The sequence below is a fragment of the Podarcis erhardii genome, assembly GCF_964252035.2.
Source record: "Podarcis erhardii genome assembly, chromosome: 5".
NCBI lineage: Eukaryota > Metazoa > Chordata > Lepidosauria > Squamata > Lacertidae > Podarcis > Podarcis erhardii.
The window spans coordinates 82886194-82912399 of record NC_138509.1 but is presented as its reverse complement, the minus strand read 5'-3'; the positions used below and the strand labels follow the sequence as shown (position 1 = coordinate 82912399).

Here is a 26206-nt window from a genome sequence, read left to right as displayed (position 1 = left end):
CTTTAAATTGCCTTGCATGTTCCTAAATGCAGTGTTTTGCTTTGATTCAACACCACTTATGCTGGATTGAGAAAGGAAGTATGCCTGGTTGCTGATAGCATTCACATTTGATTGCTCAACCACAATCTAAAGAGAAAAGTCTATAGGCTTTGCAGATACTCAACTATACTGAGCATGGAGCAATTGTTTGTGCAATTTTTCTGAACTGCTTCCAAATGTAAAACCTTTCAGTTTGCAGATGGAATTCTATTTACATCCTATTCAATAACTCTTATCTGTTCAGTGTAAACAACATGAAATGAGTTCTACTGTTCTGAACTTGAAATACCTATATCTAGAAGAATATAGGTGAGTTAAATCTGTTGCAGAAATAGACTTGCGGCACCTTAAAAACACATTCATTGTGGCATTGCGAGCTTTTGTGTGCATCAAAAGAAAGAGACACTATGCGTTTTCAATATGGGTAGGGACAACTATACTGAATCAGACCCGTGTAGTCTGGCAACACACTTCTCAAGTGGCTAGTCACATGACTCTAGGAAGGTCACATGCAGGTATTAAAGACAGAATACTGTCCCTGAAGATGGAGGTTTCATAGAGCCAGTGCTTGTTGGTAAAAACTGACATGTCACTGATCAACTTGATAAAACTGCAATGGATGCCAGCACAAAATGGCTACCATAGGCAAAAAACTAGTGACAGCACATTGTACATTACAACAAAGCAATGGCCATAGTTATCGATAAACTTATCAACCATGAATTTTGTCCAATCTTTTTAAGCTGTCTCAGATACTGTGCATCACTACATCTTGCGATAGCAAATTTGATTTATCTTTCTGCATAAACGGGAGCCATTTTTGTTGTTATAGAAAGAGGCTTTAAAGAAACTATTGTTAGCATTACTATTACTAAATGCACATGCGGATTAATGGCTGAAGTGGCTTCTAAGTGGTTTACAAGTAAAGGAAAGGAACTTATGGGGTTTTAAAAAATGGATTTACAAATGAACTGGCAGTCTCAACCTGCCTAGTCTTAATGATATAACTTAAAACAATACCTGGACTAGCCAGTTCTGGTCTTATGACATGTAAAATAATGGAGCCCACAGTGAAGGGCGATATGGGATAGAGTAGTGATAATGTAATTTGAAACCATTTAAATTGGAGGAAGAGCATACCTGGCTAACCTCCTTGACATTTTGAGGAGGTTATGGATAAGTGTGATAATGACAGTTCACATGATGTAATTTATCTGAATTGTCAGAAAGCTATTAATAAAGTTCTACACGAAGGGAGCCTGCATAATTCACTGGATAAACCTCAGGGACTGAGAACAATTCACAGAGATGGATAGCGTGCTTTGGCTTGGAAGTATTCGGATGGGCAGGTTTTGCAGCGAGATGTTTGGTGGGGGCCGGGATTATGCTGTTGGTTCCTTTCTTCCTCTAATAGCAAAGGTCTGTGCTTAGGAAACACATGCTGGAGGCAGGAGGCAGTGTTGTTATAAATAGCCCTGCCACAGGCAAGATTTCCTCGGAGTCCCGAGGAGCAAGTGCATCTAATTGTTGGCAAACGTCTATCCTGCCGTTCTTCCAATGAGCTCAAGTTGGTGCCCAGCCCCACCCGCCGCCGCCCATTTTTTATCCTCACATTGAGGCACATTAAGCTAAGAGATAGTGACAGGCCCAAGGTCACCCAGTCAGGTTCATGCCTGGGTGGGTGTTTGTAGCCTGTTTTCCCAGGGCCTAGCATGACACTCTAAGCACTGCACCACACTGCCTTTTAAGAAAGACAATGGGGAACTGCAACAAAATGGTGCAGTGCAGAGTTCTGCAGTTCCGGATTTCAGCTACACTATTCCATTCTCCCCTATCCAGTTTTCCATGCTAATACCTCCCTCATGTGTGTTCCTGGCACTGTTTGGCTACATAAGCAAAGGCCCTCCTAGCCTGCACATCAGAAACAGAAATAAAGATTGTTTCACACTCGGGGGGTGGGGGTGGGATTTGGGGTTCCTGTCCCAGTCACCAAAATGTCTCAGGCCCTTTCCATAAAAGTTAGAAAAGTGTGTTTGTGAACACATGGAAATCTTCTGCATGAGAAATATTCTGCTTGACTGTGGTTCCTACACATAAGATTATTACATGCTTATCAACACACTTTGAGAGCCAGTGTGGTGTAGTGGTTAAGAGTGGTAGTCACGTAATCTGGGGAACCGGGTTCGCGTCTCCGCTCCTCCACATGCAGCTGCTGGGTGACCTTGGGCCAGTCACACTTCTTTGAAGTCTCTCAGCCCCACTCACCTCACAGAGTGTTTGTTGTGGGGGAGGAAGGGAAAGGAGAATGTTAGCCGTTTTGAGACTCCTTAAAGGGAGTGAAAGGCGGGATATCAAATCCAAACTCTTCTTCTTCTTCTTTTCTACTTCACCCTTTGTGTTGTTTGCAGCTTCTAACATTTGTGCATACGCAACAAACACCTTTCTACAGTGTGAACTGATTTTTACTTTGGTTGCAGATAAATGTTACAGTAGCCAAAAGCAAAAAAGAAACCTTGAGCTTTTATAGATGTGAGAGATTTCGTGTACCGACAAATGAAACAAGGGAACTTCGGAACAGGCGTTTGATTCATACTTATTTTATCCAAACAGAACGCTGTTCATTCCTAATTTGCTTTTTATTATATATAACATATGCATTTGGGGTTACATAATATTCAATTTTATTATTAGTTACACCCTGGAAATTCCTATGTGCCCCAGATGAATTCAGGGTGTTTGGTCGTTTGCATCAGAAACACAACATTTGCATTAGAAAGCTATTAGAAACTTTTATACCAGAAGCTGTGATGAATTTCCCTCACAGTATATGATATTTCACACACTTTGGGGCATAAACAATACACAAGAGATTTCTTTAGATACATAGTCAACAAGGGACCTGTGGGTTTACTAGTAAGTTACAGCCAACCAAGAAATCTGAATGTATAATCTAGTTCTTCCATCACTAGATGGATTTGCAGAGCAGTTTAGGGGACAAAGAATAGATTAATAACACAAAGGTAATTAATGAAACAGGGATGCTGTGAACTGGATAGGAAAGCGATTGTGCAGCTTAACTGACAAGCCTCATTCTGGGCCAAATTAAGCCCTTTGACACATTTACCTGGTGGTGCATGGGCCAATGAGAAGCAAACGGCGACAGAGTTCTGCACACCTCATGATCCCTGCATAGGCCCATGGGAGAAAACTTTCCCATGGGTCACCACAGGAGGAGGAAGGTGCAGAAACCTTTATAAGGCTTCCCCCTTTGGGGAAGGCAAAGCTGGCTGAGGGGAGATGGGGGCATGGATGGGGCAAGACAAGGCTACGTTTCCAAGCACAATTCAAAGTGTTGGTGCTGACCTTTAAAGCCCTAAACGGCCTCGGTCCAGTATATCTGAAGGAGCTTCTCCACCCCCATCGTTCTGCCCGGACACTGAGGTTCAGCACCGAGGGCCTTGTGGTGGTTCCCTCACTGCGAGAAGCCAAGTTACAGGGAACCAGGCAGAGGGCCTTCTCGGTAGTGGCGCCCTCCCACCAGATGTCAAAGAGAACAACAACTACCGGACTTTTAGAAGACATCTGAAGGCAGCCCTCTTTAGGGAGGCTTTTAATGTTTGATGTAGTACAGTATTTTAATATTGTTTTTGGAAGCTGCCCAGAGTGGCTGGGGAAGCCCAGCCAGATGGGCAGGGTGTAAATAAATTATTATTATTATTATTATTATTATTCAGTTTGGTCACCCGACCTGGCAATCCGGCATAGAACCATAGAATCGTAGAAACATAGAATTGTAGAATTGGAAGGGATCCCAAGTCCAACCCCCTGCTATGCAGAAATTTCAGCTAAAGCATCCATGAGAGATGACCATCCAAGCTCTGTTTAAAAGCCTCCAAGGCTTATGTTTCCTCTGCTAGGCTTGGACAGAGCAGCAACAGCCTTACTGCTGAATGGGGATTGAATCTGCTGTAACTTCACACCGGCTTAACTTACATCAAGTTGCTTTACACCAGCTTCTTGTGCCTAAGATTGCTACATTTTGGGACACTTTTGTTGGGGAGCATTTTTTAGAAAAGCCCCAAAGTTGTTGAGTTTTTTTAAACACCCAAAGAGTGCGATTTTTCAATTGACTTGCCTGAGATCCAGGACAAAGCACCACTTTTCAGAAATTCCCTCCAGATGTCAATTTCGCCTTTGAAATCCTGGTAACATCTGGGAAAATCTGGACATATGGCAGCGCTAGTCAATGGGTACCTTTGAAAGTTAGGGGCATCCATTGGATACTGAAGGAGGCCCATAAGATGGTCCTTTGCCAGAGGCCTCCTGAAACCTGGAGGAGATCCAGCTGCCATCCATTCTCTTCTGATAACATTTGAACAAAGAGAACATGGAAGGGGGTTATGGCATACAGAAGCAGCAGCTGTGTAGAACCAGTCCTATATGCATTTGAATGTTGGCTTGTACTCAAATCATAACGTGTGGGCATGCTTCTTTCCAGGCCCTCCAATCATTAAGATTATAGTGGACATGGCAAAAGTATAATAAATTTAAAGCTGGCATGCCTCCAACTGTTTCAGCACTGCAATAGCAGAATGCATTATAATTTAGATCATATCGATCCAAAACGTACAGCTAAGTAAGTACTGCTTCTGCCCTTTGATAGGCACCTTCGGTGTCCTTGCAGACGACAAGAACTTGGAAAAGAAACAAAAATGCGTGCTACAAAATACTGAAATGAGCCCACTTTATTTAAAATAAAAAAAAATCAACAAACTCTATGGAACTTAGTAAAAGAACATCAGTGTTTGGTCTCCTCTCCCTGTGCTTTCAATTATTACACTGATTGAAAACTGTGCCAGTAAAACAGCAGTGGTTCAGTGATGTAAGAAATCTACTAAAGATTTCTACTGAGCATTTGGTTTGGTTAAGGCCAGCCCCAAAGGTAGCAAAGAGACCTTTGGATGCGATCCATCTTGTACGTGTTTATAAAAAACCCTTGAGCTGGCCTTGGGCGAAAATGTAACAAGACTGGTGTCAAGAAAATAAGGGTGTGTTTTTTCCAAATCAGTGACAGGATGCATATCAGATGCAAGAAGTAGAAACTGGAAACAGATGGCTCTTTTGAGGAGAGTGGTCTACCTTGGCACCGAAATGAAATTGCATTACCAGTTGCTTTTACAGTCAGCAACTGAAAAATGAAAAAGTATATTCTATGTAGATCCCAAAGAGAAGATTCTTGATGGGTCAGTGGCACAGCAATATAAAGTCTAGAGCAAATGTCTAACATTCAAATGCAGTCAAAGACAGACATGCAGAAGGTAGTTACCGTAACCATAGTTCTAACCATAAGCCAGTGGCAATCTCATTTTCTCCCCACACTTCTTAACAAAAACAGGAATGGAATGTAAATGTCAAGAAATAGTCCTCATTAGCTAAGCTCCTTGTATACATTGTTCCAATGAGCCAATGCTCCATATTCTCAATTACCATGATATATTTCTGTTTTTCCATTGCTGGCTGATCTCCATCCTCACTGCTGCTGGGAGGCATCACACTAAATTAATAGACCTTTCTTGTCCATGTTCTGGAGGGATTGCAACATGAGGGGCATATTGCTGCTTGTGGGATGGGACTGTGAGCATCCAGACTTTGGGGGCCAGAGTCCTTGCACAATTTACCCACATATTCATCCAAGCAATTCCTTTTGTCCCAGTGTTGTTGCCATTCCTTGATATTGCAAGAAATTGCATCAGACTATAATCAATAATTACATCCACAACTGTGCTGATAGACGACAAAAACTTGCCAGATTATATCTATTTACGCCTTTCACCCATTGGGTACTGCAGGATTGCAGCATTCATTATGTATCATATGGCCCACAGGCAGACATGGAGCTTCTTGGGTTGGGTCACCAAAGGAAGACACAGCCTCCTCAGCCCTAGATCAGGCCCTCCATTGTCTCTATGACCAGGTAAAGACTATAAGGACTGCACAGAATGTTCTAGGTGCTGCAAGAGGTTGATGGTCTTATCATCCTGTATCAGCTCTTAGTGGTTTTTTTCTTTTAGTGTTTGGGCTTCTGATTGGTTAGCAGTTTCAAGATTCTCCCCTCCCATCCTGTCAATTTCCCTTCTTTTAAACTGAGCCCCTGTCATAGTCTGACAACTGATTCATGCATCACTTGATGTTTTGATGATTGATTACGTTCAACCATTGTAAAGAGTTTTATCTGAATTGAGCTTGAGTGACCTACACATTCCATGTTGGTTGACCATGCAGATGATCACTTGATGCCACATATACAGGAGCATGAATGTGTGCCCTAACTCATACTCTTAGGTTTTACCTCTTTCACTTGTGCCAAGAAGCCTAACATGTCCCAGTCCTGGTGACATTCTGTACTCCATTGTCAGCCTTGGAGAATCCAGTAAAATCGGTTCTCTGTTAGGGCAGCCTCCTCGTGTCTTGCTGCACTTCATTTCTGGAACAATGTTCAGATCAGTAATAGGGCTAACTGTTACATTCTGTTGCTTGACTTATGGGAAAAGAATCTACCCTCCCTCTGAAAAGGTATATATAAGAAGTCACCAAACCCTTATATATAGTGGGAGGGTAGAGTGGGGTTTTTCTCAGGAGGGTAGTAGGAGACGGGTGATTGACTCAATGGGTATGGTAAACCTGTTGATGACTGTTAATAACTGCAATTAGTCCTACAGAAAAAAGCAAGGGATAGTATGTAGATGATTAGCATATGTAATGAGACAGGAATCCAATATCTCTATTAAGACCAGGTCTCTCCATAGTTTTCAATTTAGTGATAAGTTGTAATTCAGCAACTTCTCTTTCAAGTCTGTTTCTGAAATTCTTTTGTAATAAGACAGCTGCTTTGAGAGCTGTATTGAAGGCCCTGGGAGACTGAAGTGTTCTCCTACTGGCTTCTCTGTCTTGTGATTCCTGGTGTCAGATTTATGTCCATTTATCCTTTGGTGTAGGGTTTGGCCTGTTTGTCCAATATAGAGAGCTGAAGGGCACTGCTGGCATTTGATAATACATTATGAAGTGGCAGTTGCTAAACCATAAGCATGTATTTGACATACAGCCCTGATAAAGTTATTCTTTTCTGAAAGAGAAAAGTGTGTGTGTGTGTGTGTGTGTGTGTGTGTGTGTGTATGTATATATATATATATATATATATATATATATATATATGCTTTCGTAGATTTTCACGGGTACAGGAATGCAGGTTTTGGTGTCCTCGGGTGTCTTCCCGTGTAAAAGTTGGGGTGTCTAGGCGACGTTTCGACGAGGTCTCACTCGTCATCTTCAGGCTGGTGCTTTCGGCTTCTTGTTACTGGAACAGAGCAGGATCTCAGTGTTTGAGTTCCTATAAATACTGTAGAGGGGGTGTGGTGTATAGCCTCCAATGTTCTGGGCAGAGAGGAAGTTCCCAGGCTAGTGTGCCTTTTCTTCTTTTGTTCCTTAATTACTTGAGAGATATCTTGAGTGATTTCTTGAGTGATATCCTGAGTACCACTTAGGTGGGTCATTAGGTGTGGATTAGTTGTTAAAGTCTTTGTGTCTTGACCTCTTGAACTTTGTGAAGAGTTTTCCTGAGAAGATGGCTGTACTGTACTTAGTTGTGCTCTGGCTTGGCTTCGTGTATAGGGGCGAGCTGTGGTTTTGTGGCTTGTGTCAGCCAGATCTGTGTAGGGATTGCAGGGGGGTGCAGCATCCGGAGGTGCCACCATGGATTGGCTACTGGATGGTGTCTGTAATTCATCTGTGGAGAGGGTCTGGGTTTGGGTCTGGTGTGGTTGATTGGTGTTGGCGTTCTGTGTGCCTCTGGATCTGGTGTCAGTTTTTGTGGGGAGGGCTAATTTCCAGATGTCTGGCAAGCGGGATGTGTCGTCACGCTTGTTCATGTTGTGAGGGAGAATAATCATGGAAGCCATCGAGATAGAGAAACACCCGAGACTTCCGGGTCGGCGCCATCGCCGAATGGCGGACTCCCTCCGAGCTCCGGAGGGAGCCTGCACGGCAGGGGCTGGGTCCTACCGCACCGGCGATGCGGGGACCCTTAAAAACCACGGCCACGGGGGCCGTGGACATGGAGACTCGGCTGACACCGTCAGCGCCCTCCCGACTCGTGAAGGAGCCTTTTTAAAGGCTACGGATCGGGTGCCGGGGAGAAGCGTGGTGTTTTGAGTCCTCTGCTATCCCTGCCGTGCGAAGCCGCATGCCATTCGGCGGAGAGCGCTGGCTTCTTCCTTTGAAAATTCGGACCTAAAAGAACAACCTGTAAGTAATTGGAACTTGGACTAAAAAGAGGGATAAAAATTTTAAAAATTTCGGAGCGAGCGGGGGAGGCGCAAAAAAGGAAGTCAGCCACCCCCTCCATTGTAGAAGGATCAAAGCAAAGGATCTGATAACTAAGATCGGAGTAACATCATTTTGGCAAGTTTTTAACCTCACGAGTGAAGAATATGAGATTGAGCTGGAGGAGGAAAGTAGAATTCGGACTTAAAAACAACCCCCCCTGGAACCCCGGGAGCGATCGATGACGGAGTTTGGAGAGGAGAAAGGCAAGTTTTGACAGCTGTCAAAGAGCTGTCAAAGCGGAAAATAAGATAGAGACTATGTTACAAGGACTTTGCTGGTTATATTTGTTATAAATTGGATACAAATTGTTTTAAATAAGGATTACAAAGTTACTAGGGCTAATGGATGCGATCTGGAAGAGAACTCAGTTTTTGCAATCCACCTAGAGGAGCCGAGGGATATTACAAGTTTTAGCTGGAAATTGGAACTGAACTGTTTATCTCCTGGGAAACTGCAGAAATGGAACATTATTATGACTACAGAGGCCACTACACCGAAGAAGACAATGGAATCATCTGTTGTGGAATGAAAGGAACTTGACGTAATGTTTTGTTTCTGAATAACAAGCCTCTGTAAAGGAACTAACTTTTGGAATTAGGACATTTGTGCAGGAAAACAGGGACAGAAAGAAATAGAAAGAGGAGTCTGATCAATAAGAACAACAAAATAACAAGAATTGGACCAAGTCAAAAGTGGGGACATTTGGGACATCCAGATTTGACAAGCTTAAGGATTATAATTTGGAGTTTTTCACTCCTGGATATAAAAATCTGGATGGAAAAAATGGGCCTCTCTTTGAGACAGAATCCTTCCATGATTGGACATTCGAAATTAAAGAGGACTGGCAAAGGACTATGATTTAGAGAGACGTGGAAATATCGGACATTGAGGAACATTGGGAACGCAACCGGGAAAAGGGGGGGTGGGAAATGTGGAATCCTTAAAGGCGTAAACTATGTTTTATTTAGGCTATATACATTTATATGGTATTCTAAAGTGGGGAACTCGTGGTGGGAATAAGCCGATTTTAGGGGAATGGAAAATAATGTTGTTGTTTTTTTTAAAAAAAAAAATTGGGTTAAGGATAACAAGTTTGAATTGAGGAGAAGAACTTGTTGAGATCATTTGAGAGATTTGGAATACAAGGGGGGGAGGGAAGGGGAAGTCCTGAAAGGATGTAATTGGAAAAAGATTTGAAATTGGATGTTTTATTAATTTGTAATTAATTGGAAAATTTTAATAAATATTATTAAAAAAAAAAAAGAGATAGAGAAACACCCTCACAACATGAACAAGCGTGACGACACATCCCGCTTGCCAGACATCTGGAAATTAGCCCTCCCCACAAAAACTGACACCAGATCCAGAGGCACACAGAACGCCAACACCAATCAACCACACCAGACCCAAACCCAGACCCTCTCCACAGATGAATTACAGACACCATCCAGTAGCCAATCCATGGTGGCACCTCCGGATGCTGCACCCCCCTGCAATCCCTACACAGATCTGGCTGACACAAGCCACAAAACCACAGCTCGCCCCTATACACGAAGCCAAGCCAGAGCACAACTAAGTACAGTACAGCCATCTTCTCAGGAAAACTCTTCACAAAGTTCAAGAGGTCAAGACACAAAGACTTTAACAACTAATCCACACCTAATGACCCACCTAAGTGGTACTCAGGATATCACTCAAGAAATCACTCAAGATATCTCTCAAGTAATTAAGGAACAAAAGAAGAAAAGGCACACTAGCCTGGGAACTTCCTCTCTGCCCAGAACATTGGAGGCTATACACCACACCCCCTCTACAGTATTTATAGGAACTCAAACACTGAGATCCTGCTCTGTTCCAGTAACAAGAAGCCGAAAGCACCAGCCTGAAGATGACGAGTGAGACCTCGTCGAAACGTCGCCTAGACACCCCAACTTTTACACGGGAAGACACCCGAGGACACCAAAACCTGCATATATATATATATATATATATATATATATATATATATATTAGAGGACAAAGGGAGAAAAAAAAAACATCTTAATAAAATACTTGTTTCAATCATTCTTAATTTTCCATGCTCCAGGGATATCATCCTTTACTTTCCTCTTCAGATGTTCAAATGATCAAAGCTCACAGAGTAGCATCTCCTGAGAAAGACTTAGGGATTGCTGAAATCACCACTCTTTTGGTGGTGGTGGAGAGTGCACTGCATGTATTAGTGCTTACCATCCATGAAGGCTGCCTTTCAACTTTTTTTGAACAAATTCAAGGTGACAAAGTTTCCTCTTTCTGATCCACTTTTCTCCATTTTAATGAGAAACATGGATGACTTTTCTTCTTTCCCCACTTCCTTAAATTAGATGTTTTGGATTATGCAATTATTTATAGTCATCTAAACCAACTTGGGGTCGCCTTCATTTGCCATATACCCATAAAGGTTTGCATAAAAAAGAATCCTTTGACATGCTAAAGGACCATTCTGCTCATGAATGGGGTGCTGAATGCTGCATGAATGAATATATATATATACAACTTAGGTCCAAGTTATATGAAAGACTATTCCTCATACAAGTCTGCCCAGATTCTGAGATCTTTGGCCCTTCTCTTGGTCTTGTCACCCTCACAGGCATGCTTGGTAGGGACATGAAAGGAGGCCTTTCCAGTGGCTGCTCCAAGATCTTGGAACCACCTCCCTGGGGAAGTTCTTTTTTCTATGCTAGGGGAAGAGGGAAACTTTAGAAGGAACTCAGAAGGGCATGTTTTAAAGGTCTAACAGTCTATATTTGTATATTATGTTTTGCTGCATATTTTGTGATTTTAAATCTCAGCTAGGGGTCTCTCACCAAATTTTTGCACCCAGGAATTATTATTTTTTATACTTATTTTTTTCCCTTGCCACCAATACCATTGCTTGTTTGTAGAGTCCATGCTTTGTAAGCAAAATTTCCAGGTTCAATGTCTGGTTTAGTGATTTTTTCTTCTCTCACTTTCTCATCTTTCCTGTCTGAAATCCATGAGTAGTAGCCATTGATAGACTTAACTTTCAATTCTCTGCTGAGAGTAATTCTCCCAGTTATCTAAATTTAGTCTATTTTGCCCATTCAAAACAATTGGACTTGAAACTAATATTAAGTCCTATTACAGATGGGTAGCCGTGTTGGTCTGCCATAGTCAAAATAAAATAAAATAGAATGTCCTGGGAGATTGAAGTGTTCTCCTACTGGTTTCTCTGTCTTGTGATTCCTGATGTCAGATTTATGTCCGTTTATCCTTTGGCGTAAGGTTTGGCCTGTTTGTCCAATATAGAGAGCTGAAGGACACTGTTGGCATTTGATGGCATACACATACATACATCAGGAATCACAAGACAGAGAAACCAATAGGAGAACACTTCAATCTCCCAGGACATTCTATACAAGATCTCAAAGTAGCTGTTCTATTACAAAGGAATTTCAGAAATAGACTGGAAAGAGAAGCTGCTGAATTGCAACTTATTACCAAACTTAAAACCATGGAGAGACCTGGTCTGAACAAAGACATTGGATTCTTATCTCATTATACATGACAAAGCCATTTTTCACCTTCTCACCCCTTGCTTTTTCCTGTAAGACCTATTGCAGTCGTTAAGAGTCATCAACAGGCTCATCACAGCTATCTGCCAATCACCCATTCCCACCACCCTTCTGAGTAATACCCCTCCCCACCTTCTCACTATATAGAAGGGTCTGGTGACTTCTGTTTCAGTGTATCTGAAGAAGTGTGCATGCACACGAAAGCTCATACCTAGAACTAACTTAGTTGGTCTTTAAGGTGCTACTGGAAGGAATTTTTTTATTTTGTTTTTATTAAGTCCTATTGTTTTTAATGGGGCCTAGTCACAGATAATGTTTAATTGACTGGAACCATGAATTGCAAGTGTAACCTGCTCTGTCATGGAGGAGAGGACTGGACAAAGTTGCCACTCTTGCCCTTGATGCTAGTGCACAAAACTGGTATTTTTTCATAGATAAAAATAATAATGGGACAACATTGCAGAATGATAACTATCTATTTTGCTGGATGGGAGATCTCTAGAGGCTATGATTTACTCACTCCTGAATACAAAAGACAACATGCTGTCATTAGCATGTAAATGGATCTCATCTCACCTACAAGACTTTGACAATAATGTCCTTAAATCAATATAATATTTTACACAACTGTGTTCTTTTCTGGAGCATAATCTATACTACTGACAGCCTCAATCTTTTACTTCATCTGTTCCTGACCTTCCAGATAATGCTGGTTGTTATCTACCTGTATTTGTTCCAGGATGATGATAGAAACAGTGTCCCGAAGAACTGCTTCGACACTCTTGATGGGGTGAACATTGAATACCAGCTGGTGAGGCATTTTTTTTGCTTGAAAATCACTGGGCTCTGTAATTTTGTCCCTGTTTTGTTCTGAAATACAAGTTCTGCAAAATTAATTAAAATGTGAATGCAATAGAAAATAAGGTATTACTTCAGATATTCGAATATGGTCACTAAGTACATTTTTTCTGCTGTGTGCATCTGACTCTCTACACACAAAGTGACGAAGAGAGAGCACTGAATATTCCAACCCAGCAAAGGGTTTAGGATTTCTCTGTAATAGCTAATACCAAGTGACCTGATCTATAGCTCCTAGACTGATGTGAAGATCAGAACATCATTACCCACTGGCTTTCACACTTCCTAAATGTTCTGCTTTAGTTCTTGGATTACATAAACATGTTTTAAAATGCTGGTGTAGAGCTCCCTCTTCCACACACTGAAGGTTAGAGCAGGGGTCAGCAAACTTTTTCAGCAGGGGGCTGGTCCACTGTCCCTCAGACTTTGTAGGGGGCTGGACTATTTTTTTTTGGGGGGGGATGAACGAATTCCTGTGCCCCACAAATAACCCAGAGATGCATTTTAAATAAAAGGACACATTCCTGAGAGCCAGTATGGTGTAGTGGTTAAGAGCGATAGACTCGTAATCTGGTGAACCGGGTTCGCGTCCCCGCTCCTCTCCATGCAGCTGCTGGCTGACCTTGGGCCAGTCACACTTCTCTGAAGTCTCTCAGCCCCACTCACCTCACAGAGTGTTTGCTGTGCGGGAGGAAGGGAAAAGAGATTGGTAGCGGGATATCAAATCCAAATTCCTCCTCCTCCTCCTCCTCCTCCTCCTCCTCCTCCTCCTCCTCCGCTGCTTCTTCTTCTTCTTCTCCTCATGCAAGAACACACTGATTCCCGGACCATCCACAGACCGGATTTAGAAGGTGATTGGGCTGGATCCAGCCCCCAGGCATTAGTTTGCCTACCCATGGATTAGAGGATTCAGGACAGACAAGAGAAAGCAAAACTATGGAGTTTGCTCCCAATGAAGACAGTGATGGCCATCAGGGTGGATGGCTTTGAAAGGGGATTAGACTAACTTATGGAGGTAAACGTTATCAGTGGCTAGTAGCCATCATAGCTATGTTCTGCCTCCATTGTCTAAGGCAGAAATGCTTCTGAATTCCAATTGCTGGATGACACAGGAAGGGAGAGTGCTGAGAGGAGAGCGCTCTTGTGAGAACAGAATGGTCAATTGACCTGATCCAGCAGCTCTTCATAAATTCTTATGTCCTGAATGTGCAGGCTGTTGTCATCAATGGAACCCCAGCCAGAGGCATCCACCTTCCAAATGGAGCTTTCTGGGAGCAGGGAAGGGGCATGGCTGAGCCAGCTTGTGGGATGTGATCTACGGGTAGCAGTCAAGTACAACATTCCTTGCAATGCTAGAGTGGACATGCAAGGGAATGTTTGATCCAGCCAGTCAAAACTTCCTGTTCCTCCTGGCCTGGAGCATCCTTCCTTTTGCATGTGACCAGAGGTGGGCATGACCTTACCTGTCCAGGTAACCAAAGGACGAGTCATGCAGCACTTTCTCCTTTCGTCTGCTTCCAGCTAGGACTGCTCTGTTGGCTTGCACAGGAAATATCGCCCATATGGGGTAAAGCCACATGTTGCTATTTGTAACTTTAAGTCTTTAAGCCTGCCTTCAGGATTGATACCATGTACTGCCTGAACATGAGAAAACTTACATTTTGTTGACAATGAATAGGATTGTGGTATCTTTATTCTTTTAAGAGGGATTCAAGGGAATTTACCATCTGAGGCAGATTGAATTGCATAATAGTAAGAGGTTCTAACGAGCCTGCAGCCAGCTTTCTGCTGTGCTTGAGAAGGGGAACGTAACTCTGCTACATAAGGAACTTGCTAGTGCAAGTTAGGAAAGATGTTAATAAACAATATATCCTCTCCTGACACCCTGAACATTCCCACACATCTTGGGATCCATCAGATCCTAAGTCAGCCAATCTGCCATCACATGACAGCACAGGGCTTCTCCAGCTCTAGCCCCCTGCCCCACCTTCCATCTTGACCATCATGCCAGTCCTGCAGATGTTGCGATGACTCCTCTGCTCCTTAAAGTGCTGCCAGGTGACAGGAGGATTTTAGCTTGAGTGATAAATAATGATGTCAGTAAATGTGTTGACAGTAACCACAAAGTCACGCTGCTTCCCCAGAACTAATTTCACTCAAAGCTATCTTCATGTATGCATGTCCAAAGCCTGTGTTTACATGCAAATGGGACTTTTATGCAGGTTTGCTAAATTAGCATGGTGGTTTCCATAAAACAGAGCTCAGCACATATATTCATGCCCTGAAAGGATTTTCTGCATGAATGAGGTTGTACCGCAAGGAGTGCAAAAGCATAAAAGCAGTGGATACCAATTCAGAAAGGAGAGAAAATCTTTGAAAAACATTTCAAAGTGCACATATTTTGCTGCAACTCTTCTTTTTCAGATCTTCATAATTCTCAGTCCATAATCACAGGATTTCATCACACACAGACACACATGAAGTGAGTAAGACTGTTAAAATGTTATAAATAAATACATTTATATTTCCTTGAGTGATCCTGGCTTTGTAGATGTCATCAAAGAGCAGGGTATCCTCATTCAAAGTTCAATTAAGTACTGGGCTTTTCATTTAAAGTGTCCTACAGGTGCTAGTAAACTTAGATGTAGAAGATTGTAAAATGTTCTCCATTGTGCACCTTTCTGCACAAATCTATCTGCAAGCCAAAACAATGTGGACTAAGCAAGCACTGTCAGGCCAGGCCTCTGAGAAGGCAAAATCAAAATAAGTTACCAGCACACAATAGCCCCTTACATTAGATAGAGAAATATATAGTTTGTGCTGTTCAGTGCTCTTTTCTTCCCTAGCTGGTGAGGAATTTAATTTATGTGCAAATAAAGGCACAGAATAATGAAAGAGGCAGACTACTCCTTGCAGAACTGTCATTCTGCTATCCCAACATTAGATTCCCTGGAGAAATCTCAAATTGGTGCCAGAGGTCACATACAATACTGGTTTTAGGGTTTGTGGGGCTTGGACAAGATGCCTTCAGTGGGGTTCCATGCTTTTTGTCAGTACCACTGCTGCCCATTTAATAGCCCTCTCCTCTGGACTCAACTGTCAAGATCAACCTTTCTCAATCTTGGGTTCCCAGATGTTGTTATACTACAACTCACATAATAATAATAATAATAATAATAATAATAATAATAATAATAATAATTTATTATTTATACCCCGCCCATCTTGCTGGGCCTCCCCAGCCACTCTGGGCGGCTTCCATAGAAACCAAAAATACACTAAAATATCACACGTTAAAAACTTCCCTAAACTGCTGTGCCTGCTGGCTGTGGATGATGGGAGATGTAGTCCAACAACAACTGGAGATCCAAGGTTAGGAAAAGCTGGTCTAGAGGGACACCAGAAAGCAAGTGAGATGTTCTGCTCCATTTTCTCACTCTTGCCAATGCTTGCATGCCCAGAGAGGACAACTGAACAGGAAGTGACAGAAAGGAGAAGAAGCAGGGCCAAGAGGCTACGGGGGTTGAGAAGGGGCTCCTTGCAATGGAAGATGCCCTGCAAAACGTACGTCTGGCCCTGGTGATTCTCAAAGTTTAGCACTTTCCCCTGTTCCAAACTGTGATCCAGCATTGTTTCAAGGAAAATTGAAAGCGATAGCTGAAGTCACAGTAATCGGATAATGAACTCACAACATTACAAAACCCAGGAAAGTACAATTAGAGCAAACTGCATTGATCCAAGAGCTAAAATTAGTCATGGAGTCTGTCAAGGGTGCTCACTGTCTCCTTTCCTGCTCTGCATTTTTATAGAAGATGCAATTAATAAAATAAAATAAGCAGCAGACTTGGACATTCAAGGAATTGAGAAGGAAATAAATAGGCTGTGTTTTACAAAAGCCAGTAGTAGATATGGCAAGAAAGTATGGCAGAACACTGGAGTTGAGAATCTGGCCATAGAAAACACAGCTTGGAGAGAGACAATTTGAAATCCAAATTTGTTGAGTCTAAGGATGGAGGAAAAATTCAATTCCATTTGCATTTAAAATGGAATCTGTCACATTCACAATTCCCCAAACAATATGTGAACCGACACACAGCTATCCTTCAGAAATCACAATTGTGGTTCGAGGACCCGACCCCGCGAAGTGAAATGAAGACACAAGGACACGTGATATAAGGTTAATGGGCTAGAAAAGGCCACAACTTTATTGATTACAGCAATGAAAAGGTATGAAAACAAGTGGGTTTATTCACCAGTAGGTGGAGCCTGTTGATGCTGATCCAACTATAGGCTCACCTCCTGCTGTCACCGAGGGTCGTGCCATGGCCTCCCGCCAAGCAGGCATCGGACAGAATACACGACCGCCAGATTCCTTTAACGGAATACCCCTAAACATTGAAGGCATAGGCGATGGCCACACCTAGCACTTCGACACACCACAACCCATTATTCCAATGCCTAACCGCCACCCGAGCCGAAAGGCTCGCCGCCAATACCTTCAAAGCTGTAACCAATCCCAGATGCTTTTGCTGACACTAGCTAACCAAATGTCGTTCCCCAGATCCGATAGGTGGACACCATCATTCCGGTATAAAGCTTGGTCACCAATCCGGATACGGTCATGATAAATGACTCGGCCATACAAAAAGTGCATCCAACGGGCTAATCCACGATTTAAGAGTTTCCTGGATTTTTCAATGGCCATACAGTTCTGCACACTGCGTCACACAATTCTCTTCAGGAAGGAGGACCAGAACACCGTTGTTCCGGGACACAAGGCAGCCACCTCATCCAAATCTCTCTTTATGTGCCACGACAAGTCCACACTTCTTCTGCTAACAAGGTCATTTCCCCCTAATTGAAGGATAAGGATGTCAGGAGGGCCAAACGTGGCAACTCTCCCTCTCAGCAATGGCATAAGCAATGCCTCGTCACGAAGACCAGGAAGCTCGCACTCCAGGTGGGTGTCAGGAGGGCCAAACGTGGCTACTCTCCCTCTCAGCAATGGCATAAGCAATGCCTCGTCACGAAGACCAGGAAATTCGCACTCCTGGTGGGTGTCAGGAGGGCCAAACGTGGCTACTCTCCCTCTCAGCAATGGCATAAGCAATGCCTCGTCACGAAAACCAGGAAACTCGCACTCCTGGTGGGTGTCAGGAGGGCCAAACGTGGCTACTCTCCCTCTCAGCAATGGCATAAGCAATGCCTCGTCACGAAAACCAGGAAACTCGCACTCCAGGTGGCTGTCAGGAGGGCCAAACGCGGCAACTCTCCCTCTCAGCAATGGCATAAGCAATGCCTTGTCTCGAAAACCAGGAAACTCGCACTCCAGGTGGCAATCCGAGGTTAGGGGTGAGGCCACAGCTAACTGACCGTACGTGGGCCAATGGACTATACCATGGCCACAAATCCAGACACTTCTGAGAACGGCTGAGAATAAAGGAAAGAGAAGAAAAAGAAAAAGAAAAAGAAAAAATAATTACGGATAAGTAGAGGTAAAGGAGCAGGGCGCATTCTAACGAATGTAACCTTTGCGGTGCTCGGGCTCCCGCCCACAACCACTCCCCTCTCTTTCAGGGAGGAGAGTCTTTATCCAAATTTTGTGGTGCTGTTCGCCAATCAATGTTTACATAAATACACATATTAATGGAAATTATTAAGAAAAATGAAGATAGTGAAAATAACATACAGAGGGCATTGTATTAGGAAAAATCACTTGCAAAAATGTGTACATTGATCAAAGTGCAGATGAATGTTCTTGAGGATTTTTTGGAAAAAAATTAAACTGAATGTGTGGATTATTAATGTATGTAATGGTTGGGCTTTGTCTTATGTGTGAATACATTATCACAAAGGTGCTGCAATGAAGCAAACTTAGGAGGGCACAGGGCATGTTGCATTATCCGTATTGTTTGTGATGATGGGACAGTCTAATTGAATACTGCCACTCATTCTAATGGGTCTCCTCTGAACATGATTTAGATAGATATCACCCTATAGCTATACCCCTACATTGTCTTCCCCAACTAGTGCCCACCAGATGTTTCAAACTGCAGCCCATGCTGGTTGGAGAAGATGGGTATTATAATCAAAATCAACTTGAATGCACCAGGTTGGGCAAGGCTGCCTTTTAAAAAAAGTCTTGCATTCATGTGAAAATTCTTGTGCATGATCCAGCCAACCAGAAATACTTCAATGTCCCATTTATTTCAATCTGAAAATTAAGCAGGTCCCATTTTCTCCTCTTTGCAATCATTTCCAGCCTATATCAGTAGTTGTTACCACTGATTGTTTCATATGGAATATGCCTACTTGGAATAAACGGATTATTGCTGCTCAGTGGTCTGGAAAATGTGAAGAGCTTTAAGACACTTGCTGATATGACAAATTGAGGAAAATGCCTTGAAGACTTAATCATTTATATTTGCTCCTATCAGAATCTGTCAGCTATTTCAAAGGTGTAGAGGTTTAAAATAATTTCTGAGCATGTTGTGCATGGCATTAGCGTAATGATCACAATCAAAGCTGCTGCATATGCAGAAACAGGCTTTCGTACATGAAAGAAGTCTGTGGCATATTCCATACAGTGGGGACACGCTAAATATTAGTTATATATCCAAGGCTTGTAGAGATGACCCAGTTTAGAGTATGGATCTGGCACTGTCCTTATATATGCCTATAGTCTGAACTAGGTGGGTGGGTGGGGGAATAATTTTTGATTAGGTTTGCAATTAACGGTGAACCTACCTCCTTTGCACTTTCTGAAACATGCAAGCCAAAAGAGAGACATGCTTTGGAATTTGCACTTCTCCTAATTCTGCAATGCAGTTCTCCAGCAAAGTAATGTGTACAAAAATGCACATATTAGGCTAAAATGTGCATAAATATGCATATATAAGTAGTGAACATAAGCTACACAATGCATTGTATTGAGGAAAATACATATATTAAGGAAAACTGCACCCATAAATGTGTGTTAGGAGAAATTGGTATAAAATGCTGATGATATGGAAATGCAAAAAACTGGATTTAAGGTTGGGAAAATGAGAAACTGAGAAAACTGTATAGCTGTTCCAACAGAGCCCTAGGAGCTCTCCAGGGTCCTGCAGGTGTTCAGTTTGTCTTGGCCTCTTCCTTGGGATTCCTGCTGTCCATCTTTGCTTCTTCTCTTGCTTTCTTGCTTTGAATGCCTCATACTACAGACTTTGCTTGCTGATTTGGTCTGTAGACAGGACACTGCTGAAATTCCATTTGATCCTTGAGCTATCGCGGAGCAAGATGACAGTTCCCCTAGCAGTGAAAGATGATTTACTGCTGGGACTGTTTGGATAAGTGTAGGGACTGAGTAAGTGACTGCTATTTTGTTTTCCTGGAGAGGGGCAGCTGCTTAACCCCAGGGTTTCCTGGCCTTCACCTCCTACCTGTGAAATGGGATTAAATAATATCAATCCCTTTTAGGAGTTAAGGGGGCTCACCTTCTTTGCTGCTCTTTGTCTGGCCCAGGTCTCAGTTTAGGCTAAACTTGGGTTCCCCCCCTCCTCATGTTAGTAATTCCTTCTCCTTTGAAGGCTGGCTCTATCCTACCATCTCTGCATTGCACGCTTCCCTTCCCTTGCAGAGTGGGACCTGCCCCAATTGACTATTGTATCTGTGGGGTGTTAGGAGCAGTTGCTAGGACTCACTGCCACCTCGGTATCATCACTATCCCCTCTGGACTTCTTTGGGATGAAGGGCAGGACATAAATGTAATAAATGAGAAATAAATACATGATAATCATTGCTGTATGGTATTTTTCCATGGTAAACTGTTACCAAAGCAGCTCACTGCATCAAAGGGTTTTCATAAGATAACTCACTAAGAATTGTAAGACACAACAGAATTTGAATAGTCATATAAACAACAAGGTAATCAACTTATTTCATACTTGTAAATGTGCAATAAATGTAAACAACCCACTGATTATTCATAAAAAGGTTTAAGAATACAAAGACAAGAATATCATCCAGACAACAGTATATCTTCACCAATACTTCTGCATAGGGGTGGGTGAATCAGTCAGTTTTAGATTTTATCAGTTTATTTTTCAGTCTTAAATTCAGTTCTCCACATTTCCACTACAGTTTTCATTTTAGTATTTTCAGTATTTTAGTGTGATATTCTCATATGCATACTTTTGCATGCAATTTTGCCTAATACATACATAACCCAGTTAGATGAGCAGGGTGCAAATAGTAACAACAACAACAACAATAATTTTTATTTGTATCCTGCCCTTCCCAGCCAAGGCCAGGCTCAGAGCAGTTAATATCATAACACTAATAAGTTGTTGTTGTTGTTGCTGCTGCTGCTGCATATTTCCCTAATATAATTAATTTGTGTATATTAATTTCACTAATATATGTATTCTAATGCAATTTTACCCTAATACAGTGGTACCTCGGGTTACAAACGCTTCGGGTTACAAACTCAGCTAACCTGGAAGTAGTACATTGGCTTGAGAACTTTGCCCAGGATGAGAACGGAAATTGCGTGGCAGCTCTGTGGCAGTGGGAGGCCCCATTAGCGAAAGCGCGGCTTAGGTTAAGAACAGTTTTGGGTTAAGAACGGACCTCCGGAGCAAATTAAGTTTGTAACCCAAATGAAGAGTGACTAGTGGGGTGCCACAGGGTTCTGTCTTGGGCCCTGTCTTATTCAACATCTTTATCAACGACTTGGATGATGGACTCAAGGGCATCCTGATCAAATTTGCAGATGACACCAAACTGGGAGGGGTGGCTAACACCCCAGAGGACAGGATCACACTTCAAAACGACCTTGACAGATTAGAGAACTGGGCCAAAACAAACAAGATGAATTTTAATAGGGAGAAATGTAAAGTATTGCACTTGGGCAAAAAAAAATGAGAGGCACAAATACAAGATGGGTGACACCTGGCTTGAGAGCAGTACATGTGAAAAGGATCTAGGAGTCTTGGTTGACCACAAACTTGACATGAGCCAACAGTGTGATGCGGCAGCTAAAAAAGCCAATGCAATTCTGGGCTGCATCAATAGGAGTATTGCATCTAGATCAAGGGAAGTAATAGTGCCACTGTATTCTGCTCTGGTCAGACCTCACCTGGAGTACTGTGTCCAGTTCTGGGCACCACAGTTCAAGAAGGACACTGACAAACTGGAATGTGTCCAGAGGAGGGCAACCAAAATGGTCAAAGGCCTGGAAACGATGCCTTATGAAGAACGGCTAAGGGAGCTGGGTATGTTTAGCCTGGAGAAGAGGAGGTTAAGGGGTGATATGATAGCCATGTTCAAATATATAAAAGGATGTCACATAGAAGAGGGAGAAAGGTTGTTTTCTGCTGCTCCAGAGAAGCGGACACGGAGCAATGGTTCCAAACTACAAGAAAAAAGATTCCACCTAAACATTAGGAAGAACTTCCTGACAGTAAGAGCTGTTCGACAGTGGAATTTGCTGCCAAGGAGTGTGGTGGAGTCTCCTTCTTTGGAGGTCTTTAAGCAGAGGCTTGACAACCATATGTCAGGAGTGCTCTGATGGTGTTTCCTGCTTGGCAGGGGGTTGGACTCGATGGCCCTTGTGGTCTCTTCCAACTCTATGATTCTATGATTCTATGAAATGCACTGTATATGCATTTTTGTACATATTACATGGCCGGATTACTGTATTGTAAAATTCAGATATGTGAGAATATAAAAGGATGTCTACATTTCAGTATATGTATCATTTCAGGACATGCAAATTAGGTATGTTCATCTTTAAATGCCCACCTCCATAACCTTTTCAAATACTCCAAAACAGTACCTCACCTTGATAGTCACTAAGCACCCTGAGCAGCAGAAGCAGCCATTTTACCTGGGGCCAGTCTGTGCCTCACCCTCCCAGCTCTGGTGCAAATGGATTGGATAGAGAGCGGGAACATGGTCTTGCAGGAGTTGGCTTGCCCAACCAGTAAGGCAGAAGGCAGGGAGGCCAGCAATAGGTGGAGCCAGAGCCAATGGCAGGCAGATGTCAGGAAGGTGGGTTCTAACTAATGGCAGACTAAGGTTGGTTGAGCAGAGCCCCATTTACCCCAATAGACCAGATCCTACTGCCCCTAGCATTTGGGGAGACAAGGGAAAGATCCAGTGGTACCCATCTACATAGGCCTGCAATGTTTTTCTTCTTCTGTGGTCCATGCAAACTGTTTTGAAACAAGTTCACGGACATTTCTCTGAAGTGTAATTCTTATTGCTCAGTACTACAAAATATAACAATGCCATATTCTGCAACATTCTATTTTGTGATCATTCACACATGCACATATTCACGTAGAAAGACAAGACAAGAAAACCCCCAAAGTGATTTCTTTTAATTAGGGGGGGGGGGAAGAAACATTGAAATATATTTTGCCAGCCTCCCCCCTCCTCATAAAAGCAATTTAGTTGTTTTACTTGTCATCTATGATTCACTGAATAATTCTGTGCTCATGTTCCCTTGGTTTTTCATTATACTTTATGGGCCAATGCTCAGGACCACAAACTTGAAACCGTCAGCATTTCCTTTCACTTTATTGGTTAGCAACCGCACACACCACAGGCACGTAGACATGGGTCTCTTGAGCTTACTAAAGGAAACATTGTTTTCTAAGTTCCCCAGGGAAAGTGTGACCTTTATGGCTACTTTACAAGTATAGTTTATTGATGTTTTCTTTTTGCACATTGCAGAGCTTACTCATTTAATGCAAGTGATTACTTTTTAAAAGAAACCAAAGCAACTTGCTGCCATTTAAACGGGAACCAAAATGGAAATGATCAGTGAAGAGAGTGGTGCTAGGTCCACAGGGACAGTACCCCCATTTCTCCCAGCATCCTTGTCCACCGCCCCCAGCTTAGTATAGGCACCAAAGAGAGAGGGTGTCTATAGCAAGCATAGGCAAACTTGGCCCTCCAGATGTTTTGTGACTACAACTCCCATCACCCCTGGCCACTGGTTCTGTTAGCTAGGGATGATGGGAGTTGTAGTCCCAAAACATCTGGAGGGCCAAGTTTGCCTATGCCTGGTCTATGGCATTTAAAAGAATGTCCACAGATGGTCAGATCTCTGTTTATCCATTTCCTCCTGAGAAAGGTTTTGAGGTGGCTGCTTTTCAAACACATGTGAAGCTGAATGTTGGAAAATTCAAGGCATACAAAAGAAGAAAACTTCTTCAGACAGAGCAAATAATATGTAGCAATGGCCATCAACGTGGATGACTTTAAAAATGGATTCAACACATTCTTGGAGGCTAACACCCTCAATGTCTGCTAGTCATGAAGGCTATCTACCAACTCCAGTGTTGTAGACAATATGTATCCCAGTTTCTGGGAATTACAACTGCAATCCCCAAACCAATGGTGCATTTCATCTCCCCAGTAGAATGTCCAGTAAAGTGTTCCTCCATTCCATCTTCACCTACAAATTGGATGGAGAATTTTAGGCACAAACTTTAGATCCAATGTTCAGTTGTTAATATTTAACAATTCAGCTAGATCATCTTGCTTAATAATGGTAGATTTAAAAATAAAGGAAGAAATGACTTGCAACAAGTGAGTAAACTTGTAAAATAACCATAAAGGTCACATCTTTCCTGAGGCAGTTAGAAAATAATGTTTTCTTTAGTGTGCTCAGGACCATATTGTGCAACCAATAACATGAAAGGAATACTGATGGTTTATAGTGTACTGAGCAATGTGTATGAGATGAAAAATTAAGAGCCCAAGATTCTGATCCACCACAGACTGTGCATGTTCTTAGAAGCTGCAGCTGAGAGCCACATCACTCCTTACCCCAAATAGACACATGCTCAAGCTTAAAGGGACCCATCTAAACTACATGTGCTACTCACATTGGCTTGATTCAGGCAGATGGGCATGATCAAAATGGTGCACTGCCAACCTGATTCACACAAAGTTCAGTATTTATTGAAAGAAGCATGTGGCCATGGTTGCATGGCTGATAAGTCAACCCACATTGACCACATTATCAGGGAGAAATTGTCTTAAATGGATTGCTTTTGGGCATGATAAATATAAGTAAAATGTGCAAGTAATTCAAGGATAAACTCATGTATACCAAAAACGTGGATATATTGTATGTAGCAGACATTTGTTTTTTCTCCTTGGTATTTTGTACAATATGCTTCAGGGATGAAAGGATGAATCCCGGGTGTACAAGTGACTGATCTTTTTTTTGTTTTGTTTTTACAGGCTGTATCTTACTTTGAAGGTATATTGGTATGACTTTGTGTCACTTCTAGTGACTGGTTCACATATGAATGCACATCTCCTGATTTCTCAGAGCTGGTTCACAGTAGGGATGCTTGGAAAAAAGTCAGTCTTTGCAAATTCCAATATGAACTGACCCAATCGGCACCTCCTGAACTCAAGTGCAGATCAGCGCACAGCTATCTTACACCACTCTGAATTTTGTGATGTGGTTGTTCACTGATATGTGCATTTTGAAATGCATGGCTTAAATTTGATTTTATCAGTGTTTTTGATGAATATTTTATATCGCTTTATGTGAACAGCTTAGAGGGGTTTTTTGTTGATTAATAGTATCTAAATTTTATAAAGTGAATGAATAAATAAATATTTCACGATAAAATGCATCTAGATATGCATATTTTATAGCAATATGTTCAACAATACATATTTATGCACAATTTGGGGGGAGGTACTTTTATTTTTATTTTGTAAAAAGAAAAGAAAAAGCAGATTAATGAAAAATCAGGATGGAATGGATTTAGGACTGAACATATGGAGAACTTTATGCAGACCAGAAGAACAGGCTGATCATCCATGCACACATACATTTCCAGTGCTTGATGACTGCAACATGGGGTGATAGTTGAGTGCATGAACCTATCACAAAGATAAGACCACAGAGACAATAGTCTCATTTCTTCAAATGCAATGTTTTTCAGTCAGCTCAGCTGAGTGCTACTCAGGCTTTATACCTAAGCAGGAAATCTCCACACATGTAGAGGGTTTGCACCACACTGATGTAACCATGACATTGCCCCTACCACCTCTGTCCTTGAATGCAGCAGTGATGCAGATGACTGGAGGTCAAGTGAGCACTACCACCCCATACTGCCTTCTGTTATTGTTAATGCATGAAATTGAGATAACCCCAGTCCAAGACAGAGAATAAAAGAGCAGTCCAATGCAAGAAAACTGGAGTCCAGATTTACATCCATTTGCTTCCATCCCACTCACTTTCAACAGGGCAGAAAAACAACTGAACCATGTTTATTCTGAAGAAAGGGATTTGCCTTAATTGTCTTCTGTGGGCTTCAGCCCCTTTATAGAAGCTG

The 26206-nt window shown here is 42.3% G+C and overlaps 1 long non-coding RNA gene across 1 annotated transcript in view; it reads left to right on the top strand.

The window, feature by feature from the left end:
* The window catches only part of LOC309342442, a 97546-nt gene extending 72048 nt beyond the window's left edge, over nt 1-25498 (top strand). Inside the window, exons 2-3 of the long non-coding RNA XR_014156819.1 lie at nt 12736-12807; nt 25095-25498. This is a non-coding gene — a long non-coding RNA (uncharacterized lncRNA). The remainder of the gene's footprint in view (nt 1-12735; nt 12808-25094) is intronic.
* Nucleotides 25499-26206: the final 708 nt, after the last annotated feature.